General features: G+C 46.1%; 1 pseudogene; it reads left to right on the forward strand.

Annotated features, from left to right (window-relative positions):
* The first annotated feature begins 7876 nt into the window (after positions 1–7876).
* LOC125148476 (uncharacterized) lies at positions 7877–7997 on the forward strand (annotated as a pseudogene).
* The last annotated feature ends 1647 nt before the right edge of the window (positions 7998–9644 follow it).

The following is a 9644-nucleotide window of genomic DNA, read 5'->3' on the forward strand; positions in this document are numbered from 1 at the left end:
TACTTCCCCCTTATGTTTTCCTATTTCTATTCATCAAGTATTAGATGCTCCAAAGATGGCCTTCCAGATTCCCCTCGCCTGGTATGCACATCCCTTCTCCCATCAAGAGGTGGACATGATGTTGTGGCAGATTTGCAAGTAGTCCCTGAGAAGTCTGTCGGCATCACTTTCGCTCTCAGGAAGTCAGCCGCCATGTTGTTCCAGGCTTGTGCCAGCCTAGTGAGTGATGAGAGGCCATGTGGGAAAGAGAAGCCACCAGGACCACCGAGGTATCAGCCATGTGAGTCGGATCCCTTGGACCTTCCAGCCCCTCCAGACCCCAGGTGGATACAGCTGGCGGCCCCCAGCCCACACTACGAGGCACAGAGAACCATCCAGCTGAGCCCCACCGGCTTCCAGTCCCACAGAATCATGAGAAGCAACAAATAGTTGCTATTTGAAACCATTATATTTTGTTATGCAGCAGTAAATCTCTGAAACGCTCTCCAATAAAACTTGGAAAAATCTGATGGTCAAATGTTTGAGCACCTACTATTTGCCAGGTTCTGTGCTCGGGGCTGGGGCCACAGAAGTGAGCGAGAGACTCCCTGACTCAAGAGCTCACAGATCAGAAAAGCAAGGAGACAGCTATAGCCGAGTGGTGTGCAGAATGGATGAGCAGTAGGGAGAGTGTAGGGAGGAGAGAGAATCCTACAGCAGACAGGCAGGAATGAGGACAAGGCACCTCACCTGGTGGCTCCATCCAGCCGTAGCTGCTAGGGGAAGTCGGTGATATTCCCCTCCAGGATTTTAGGTGGATGGATTTTGCCACAGATGCAGTAACAATGCTGGTTGTGGATGATGTCAATGACTCACTGTGCACCAGGTGCCATGGATCTTCTCCTTGTTTTCCTCACAACTGCCCACGAAGAGGGGTATTGCTGCGGCCCTATTGTGTGGATGAGAAAGCTGAGGCCTCAGGAGGGAAGTGACTTGCCCAGGGTCAGGAAGCTAATGAGGGACAGAAGCAGGACTCCAGCTGAGGCTTTTGGATCCAGAGCAGAGACTCACAGCCGTGATGCTGCTCATTGGCCTTTTAACTTAACATTTTAAATCAAGCACTTCCTCATGGCACTCGAATAACATCTGAAATGACATATTAATGACGGTATATAAAGTTATTTTAAAGGCCCCGCAAGCAGAACCCTTCTGTGTTTGCTTTGCTTCTGCATTTATGTTCCCACATCATTACATTATTTAAAAAAAGGATTTGAGGCAGACCCATATTTTTCTGAATATTGGGTTATTTCCTTAGGATAGATCCACAGAAGGGTACATAAAATACTATAATTTAGGGATTTCTGCAAGAAATCTCTGGATGGGAAAGACAATCCATCCCCATGAGTGATAGTCAAATCCACCCTCAGTCAGAGCAATCGTTTGCACATTTTGTAGCTCTCCAGAAACACCGAGAGGTACTTCTGCACAGGACCCGGCTATAATCAGCTATAACGAAATTGCCCGTAAATTTTCCCTCAAAACTTGAAGTGAACCTGTGGCTGAGGTTTGAGAATTCAAATGTGCTCCCTGCGCAGAGACCTCAGTGGGCGTGAGCCAAAAGCAGAAGTGGCCAAGCCTCCCTCTGCTTCTTCCGCTTGCGTCAGAATCAGGCCGGCCCCTGCAACGGCTCCGTGCTGGCAGCTTGCCAGGGGAGGGGGCGGTGTGAGCCACAGTTTCTGCTGGTAATTGGTGGTAGGGATGGTGGCACCTCTCGTAAGGGGCAAAGATTGCCCCTGGGCCGGCACATCGGCACAGCCATGATGTCACGGAATCTCACGACTGCCCCATGAGCCCAGGGAGAGAGATCAGCAGTCCCTTTTTAGAAATGTGGCTGAAGGCACAGAGGAGTGGCCTGCCCTGTCAGCCCTGCTGTTTCTCAGCATTTGCTTCCCCATCTTAGGACAAGTCCCAGTGACCTGTGTGACGAGTTCTGTAGCTCCCAGGGACCATGCTGGTCCTGGAGCGTGGGAGGAGGGGGGGTCTTTCTTTCCATTTTCTCCTAATCTCTTATGTGATGTGATGGTAAGTTCAGCCAGACTGTGAGACAGCGGTGTTCTGGTAAATGCCTAACAACCAGCTCTCAAAAATGTGTTTGTCCTGTTTTTCTATCTGTCTATCTATCATTTCAGTTTATTACAAATTTTACCAATATAAAGTATGTGTAGCACATGATTTACAAATAACTACAGAGCATACGATTCTTGATTACAGAGTCCATTTAGCCAATTAATTCTTATGGGATGCTTTTATTACTTTTTGCTAAACTTTTGAGTCTGTAGCCAAACTAGAGTCTCCACTTCCTTTTAATGTTTTTAAGTTCATTTATTTATTTTGAGAGAAAGAGCAAAGGAGGGGCAGAGAGAGGGGGAGAGAATCCCAAGCAGGCTCTGAGCTGTCAACACGGAGCCTGACGCCAGGCTCGATCTTATAAACCGCGAGATGGTGATCTGTGCTGAAATCAAGATTTGGACACCTAACTGACTGAGCCACCCAGGCACCCCAGAGTTTCAAGTTAACCATGATTTGACAAACAGAGTTGCCCTATGAGTCACAGTGCTTTACCCAATAATTTATGGTCATTAAGTCTGATATGTAATTTACTGCTAAACTCTTTCTCAGATTATATTCATTAAGCTGAAACCATTTTCAGCTTCCGTGCTCCATATGTCAGAACTTTCCTTAGCTGTGTAATGGCTTGAGTGACTATGTTGAATGAGATACTTGTTTGCAAACACCAGAAAAATATTTCTTCAATTTTGTGCTTTTCACAACATAATGACTGTAATGATGTAATGTAATGTAATGTAATGTAATGTAATGTAATGTACATCATAGTGTAATGACTATAGACACAGCCCAATTTAAATTTAATCTGCATTATTAACAATTTCCCCACCACTTTCTATTTAAAAAAATTTTTTTAATGTTTATTTTTGAGAGAGAGAGAGAGAGACAGAATGAGAGGGCGCACGCACAAGTGAGGGAGGGGCAGATGGAGAGAGAGAGAGATACAGAATCCGAAGCAGGCTCCAGACTCTGAGCTGTCAGCACAGAGCCTGATGCGGAGCTTGAACCCACGAACCGTGAGATCATGACCTGAGCTGAAGTCGGATGCTTAATTGACTGAGCCACCTGGATGCTCCCCGCCCCCACAACTTTCTTAAATTTAATCAGTAAAAGAACAAATCAAGTCCCTGTTTGTAGTATTTTTCCAGTTTCCAAGGTGTAAATTCTCCCAAGGTGGCCAGTTTTAAAATACCAACTACACAGCACATTATTATACAGTGTTTCCACCACACAGATACAATAACCACAGCAGCACAAGAGCAAAGTGTAATGAAATGAGTAGATTTTGAGTATTTATTACCTTTTATTTAATATACTTTACTGAATCATTATTATTTATTTGTTTAATATTTATTTTTTTTCAACGTTTATTTATTTTTGGGACAGAGAGAGACAGAGCATGAATGGGGGAGGGGCAGAGAGAGAGGGAGACACAGAATCGGAAACAGGCTCCAGGCTCTGAGCCATCAGCCCAGAGCCTGACGCGGGGCTCGAACTCCCGGACCGCGAGATCGTGACCTGGCTGAAGTCGGATGCTTAACCGACTGCGCCACCCAGGCGCCCCCTGAATCATTATTATTTAATGAAAAGTTTATATAATCTAACTTTAAGGTGTTAATGACTCAGGAGTACTTTTCTACTCTCAGGGTCAATCACGTTTCTTGACTCTACCGTGAAGATTGACAAAACCGTACTATTGTCAATGCTGTTTTTTAGTTTTCGAGTTTTTAGGGCCAACCTAGCGGCAAAGCAAGTCAGAGACTTGTAGTTAGCGAACACAAAGATTTTCAACCACGATGAATAGGAAGACAATTATATAACAAGCATAAATAAGAAGAATGGAGAGGGAGAATAACTGGTCTGTTTCTTTACCTTCCATAGCAGCCAGTACTGTGTTAATTTAGTGCATAGAGGAGTGAACATGTCCTGAAACTCATGAAGGCAACTGCCGGAGGGACATATAAAAATATGATGAACAAAGTTGGAAAGGCAGCGGCTAGAAGAAGAAAATAAAAATATAATATGAATCAGGAAGGCATATGAGAGAGGAAGAAGACAATAGGGGAAGCATGCTAATTGTCTTGTTTTTCACTTCTGAATGTCTAAAGGCGCTGTCTAAAATTAATCCTAAAATAAAAGTGTGAGCTAAAGTTGTAATGGTATAACCATGAGAAGATCTACAAGAAATCACTCTGAGCGATTATTTGGGCAAAGGTGAACTTGATCACAGGCAAAAGAGAAGCCAGCGTTTGGTTCTTAGAAGCTGAATTTGGCTTTCATGTTCAGGTATAATTTTGTAAGTGAAAAAAAAAACAAACCCACATCGCTATTAAAAAAGTAACTTCTGCTTCCTCAGCCTGGAAGTATATACACTTTGCAGGAATCTTTTTTTACTGTGTATTTTGCTTTCGACCACATATGCAAATACCCTGAAAGGCCCGCACTCACATTTCATCTTGAATTCCACCTCCCTTGGCTCTCCAGCTCCCTGCAGCCAGCCAGGGGAATTCTGGGGTTACACTGGGGACTGGTCACATTTTGTGCTTGTTTGCACCACAGATATTCACAATGTGCTAAACATTGCATTTTTCCAGATGGTACATTCTTTTTTTAAAATGTCTATTTATTTGTTTTGAGAGAGAGAGAACATAGGCACGTGAGCAGTGGAAGGGCAGAGAGAGAGGGAGAGAGAGAGAACGCCCAGTAGGCTCTGTGCTGACAGCACAGAGCCCAGATCCGGAGCTCGATCTTAACGAACCGAACTGTGAGATCGTGACCTGAGCCGAAATCAAGAGTTGGACACTTAACACACTGAGCTCCCACCAGGCACCCCAACATTCTTATTATTTAATCCCTATTACCCTAAATTTATGTATAATGGAGTGGGAGGCCCAGGCAGATTAGACATCTTACTCAGAGTCCTACAGCTTAGTGGCTTAAGTTGGCGAGTTCCTGTTCTCTGCAGCAAAGGATTGAAATAGTTAAACCAATATTGGCCAGGGCATCACCCCCTTCTCCTCCCACCAACCTCGCCCAGGAAATGCCCCCAAGCAGAACTCTGTTGACAAGTGTAGGGTGCCCTACCTACACTTTACACACTTATTCTATGTACTTCTCATTAAAACAAAATCTGTATGAAACAGCTGCATTTTCTTCATTTTCAGATGGCGGAACAGTCTCAGTGTAGTTAAATAATGTGCCTGAGATCACCGTTCCTGCCTGCTCCCTGCCACTCTCCTCCCAGCAGCCTGTGACCAGTCCTTTCCTCTGTCAGGCCTCATGCCTGCTGGGAACGGTGCTCCCGGGAGGGCGGGTGTCACGGCCCCACAGCCTCCTCCCCGAGCACAGGGGCTTTGGGTCTCCGATGGGGTCTGTGGCAACCCTGCTTCTGTTGATGTTCAAAGCTCACATTGACCTCCTGCTCTGTTTCTGCAGGGCGTGTCCGGGAGCCACGCCTGAGCGGAGGCTCATGGGGGCCACAGGCCAGCTGGCAAAGTGGTTGCTGAAGCATGAAGCCGGCACCTGCAGTGCCTCTGCTGCTTCCCTGTCCCCAAAGGCCACTGTCCAGAGTGGGTTGTGCAAAGGCACCGAGGCCCCCAGGATGGCTGTGGAGGACCTGGGCTCTACCCTGTGACAAAGGATGCGGGACCCAAAGAACAGCCTTGGGACACGGAGAAAGGCGCCTCCTTTCCTTCCCATCATCTCGGTGCATCTTGGCGGGAGTTGGGAGGGAGACTCCTCCACAGAGGCATCTAACCTTGACCAAGCTTCTGAGAACGGAAGCTAGGCCACTCTGCTCTTTCGGCTCCACTCTGCCTCTCTGCATAGTGATCCTAACCTCACTTAGCTCTTTCCGGACCCTCCAACCCCAGCCTCCCAGGCCTTTGGCTCCCTCTCCCCTCCTCCAGGGTCAAACATGGCAGCATCTCGTTCAAAGCACCCGCATTCCTTTCTGTCTCCTTTGGCTCCGGGAGAGGATGTACTTAGCTGCCTTGCAGCGATCGCTGTAAGGTGACCTCTTTGGGGCATGAGCATCTGGCTGGGTCTGAGCTGTAAGGACGCAGGATCAGACAGCCTTCCCTGCACCCATCCCACTCCAGCCTTCCATGTGGCTGCAGCCCAGACAGCCAGGTTTGCCCAGGGTGAGCCACCAGTGATAGTTCTGATTGGGGGACTGACCCATAGTGACCCACAGTGACCTAATCACAGTCAATTCCAGATCCCATCCCACATTTGGTTGGTCCTGGTGTTCACTGATTCAAATGGAGGTGTGAGGGTTCGGGAACATCTGTCTCTGGGAGGCTGACCTCACGTGAGAGATGGTATTCAGGAGCCATGCACAGCTCTGTTCCACCATGGATGCTGTGGACCAGGGAAGGAGCCGGCGAGAGTCCCGCAGGTGGAATGATACAGACGGCAGGAAGCAGGGACAAGAGGAACGGCACATCCTGCTTGCTCTGGCAAAGCCAGCCACTCACTTTCTGTACCTCCGGCCAAAAGCCTACCCAGTGAGGGATGTGGAGGAAGCGACCAGGCTCCTGCATGGTGGGGCCGAGGATACACCTCCCATCCAGACCTTACTTCACTAAGGACAAGGGAGAAAAGTCTGCCTCCAGAAACCGTGTCTCTGTTCTCTGACCCTGGCCTTCCTCCAAGAGGTCAAAGGCATGGTGGCACCACTGCCAGGGGGTGGCTGTCCTCATTCGGTATTTGCCCCAGGGAATCAGTTCTGGTTCACAGCCAGGCCTCGGAGGGTGCATAGCGAGTCCCTGGGTGCCGCTTTCCCTCCCTCACCTTCCTGGTGACGGGCCGGGAGAGCCGCGCGCAGCGCTGTCCAGACCCCGCCCCCCCCCCCCCCCCCCCCCCCCCGCCCTGCCTGCCCTGGGAACGCGGCCTCACACACATTCCTACCTGACCCCTGGATGTCTCTGCCTTGCTGCCCACTGCTTCCTGGCCTGGCCCTCTCTTAGCCAGCTCCCAGTATGCCCATCCTCTCCGTGGGACAGACTGTTTTCAAGGAGCTTGATGTGCCAAGGTAATTCTTCTCAGGACCTCCCTGCGGGCAAATTCTCTGTACCCAGTAAGGGTCCCTTGTGGCCCAGGAAAAGCAGCCCTTCCTGGATTAGGTAGAATTTTGGAAGGACCACCATTTCGACCCTCCTCCCCTGTGGCCCTGCCACACCATCATTGTGTTGCCAGCCGTGTCCAAGATTCAGTCTGGGCCTGCCGCAGTTGTTCTGGGTGCCACACCAATACAGTGTGTGCTCCTCTCCTCCTCCGTCCCCTCCCCTTCCTTCCTCCTCACTCTCAGTCCAGAGGCTGCAGCAGTGGTTGACCTAATGTGATGACCGGAGGGCAGTCACTCCTTGCACGATTTGGCCACGGGCACTGGTGAAATGAATGCATGCTTTACTTTTGTTTCTCCTGGTTTCCCCAGCCTGCGGGCAGCCTCTGGGACCCCACGCCCCACGGCTCAGCTCTGTCTGCTCTTGGAATCCTAGCTCTTCCCGTCGGCCCCTCCTTGGGCTCTCACTCGAGGTCTGTGTCCCTGCCTCGAGCCTGCCACCTCCTTGGGACAGACCTGTGTTGTGGCCACCTCTCCAGAGCTATGTCCCCACTGGTAGCTGCCAGATGCTCTGTGAACCCTTTTATTTCTTTCTTTAGCATGTGTTTAATTTTTTTTTTTTTTGCATGTAAACAATGGATTCATTTGGCTTTTATTTAGTTGTGAGAAATGAACAAATTTTATTTTTTTCTTCTATTTCTATCCACTGCTTCTCGGCTTTTTTGGCTAAGATCGAGTGTAGTATCTGTTCTTATATTTGTATCCAGTTGTCTAACGCACTTACTAGTAGTTTGTCTTTCTCCACTGATGTGAGATGTCACCTTTGAGGACACTAAATTTGCGCGTGTAATTGAGGCTTTTTCTGGATCTTCTGTTCCACTGTTTTCTCTATTTACCCATGAGAACATTGTTTCCATGATAGAAGATTTAGAGTATATTTTGATTTGTGGAGGACCTAGCCTTCCCTTCTTGCTTGCTTTCTTTTTCTTCTAAAAAAGTTGTATTATGGAAAATATTTGAATATACACAAATAAAATAATATAATGAACCCATGTGCCCGTGGTTCAACGTCAACCTTGATCGACATTTTGCCGTTTTTGGTTCATTTATATCTTATTGCTTCCTTAATTATTTTTATAGTTTTTTCATGTAAAATTTTATGCGTGTATATTTTTATGTATATTTGCAAAATGCTCTACTTTTGTAGCTCAAACCTCTATCAAAACATAAAATATTCCCGTCACTTCCAAAAGTTCCTTTGTGCCTCTTTCCAGTCAGTATCTCATTCCCAGAGGCAACCAGTGCTCTGATCTTTTTTTTTTTAACATAGGCTATTTTTCACATAAATAGGATCACAGAATATATGTATTTTTTGTGTGCCACTCCATCCAGTCGGTAATGTCTGTGAGATTCATCCGTGTTGACGGGTGTGTCGATAGCAGAACTTTTCATTGTTGAACAGAATTCTATTGTACAAATATACCATGATTTGTTTACTCATTATCCAGTTGGTGGACATTTGGGTTGTTTCTGGGTTTTAGCTATCATACATAAAGCTGTTATGAATATTCATGCATGGTTTTATGTGGACATGTGTTTTTACTTATCTCGGATAAGTAGGTAGGAATGCATTGTTGAGTCACGTAAGTGTATGTTTAACTTTATAAAAAACTGTTAAACCGTTTACAAAAGTAGTTGTATTATTGTACATTCCTACCAGCATTCCTGTTCCTCCAAATCTCTCTATCTGGTGTTATTAATCTTTTTTAGCCATTGTAGTGGGTGTGCTGAGGCATCTCAATGTGATTTTAATTTCCACTTACCTGATAAGTAATGATATTGAGCACCTTTTGACCATTTGTATATATTTGTGTGTGTGTGTATGTATGTGCATATATATATATATATATATATATTTGTGTATATACATGCATATATGTATATATTTTATATATTACACATTTTTTGGTTGTATAAGTCTTTTTTACATTTTTTTTATTGGGTTGTATATTTTTTAATTATTGATTTGTTGGAGTTCTTTATATGTTCAGGATCCTTCCTTGGTCAGATATATGCTTTGTGAATATTTTATCCCAGCCTATGACTTGCCTTTTCATTTGCTAACAATGCCTTTGGATTGGAAGAAGTTTTTAATTTTGAGCCACCTGGGTGGCTCAGTTAGTTAAGTTTCTGACTCTTGATTTCAGCTCAGGTCATGATCTCATGGTTCGTGAGTTTAAGCCTCTCATCGGGCTCTGCACTGACAGTATGGAGCCTGCTTGGGATTCTCTCTCTCTCCCTCTCTCTCTGTCCCTCCCCTGGTCTTGTTCTCTCTCCCTCTCTCTCTCTTCCCTCTCTCAAAATAAGTAAACTAAAAAAAAAAAATAGAAAATTTTAATTTTGATGAAGTCTAATTTCTCAATCTTTTCTTTTATGGTTACTGTTTTCTGTGACCTGTCCAAGAAACCTTTTC

This window comes from Prionailurus viverrinus, chromosome D2, assembly GCF_022837055.1.
Source record: "Prionailurus viverrinus isolate Anna chromosome D2, UM_Priviv_1.0, whole genome shotgun sequence".
NCBI lineage: Eukaryota > Metazoa > Chordata > Mammalia > Carnivora > Felidae > Prionailurus > Prionailurus viverrinus.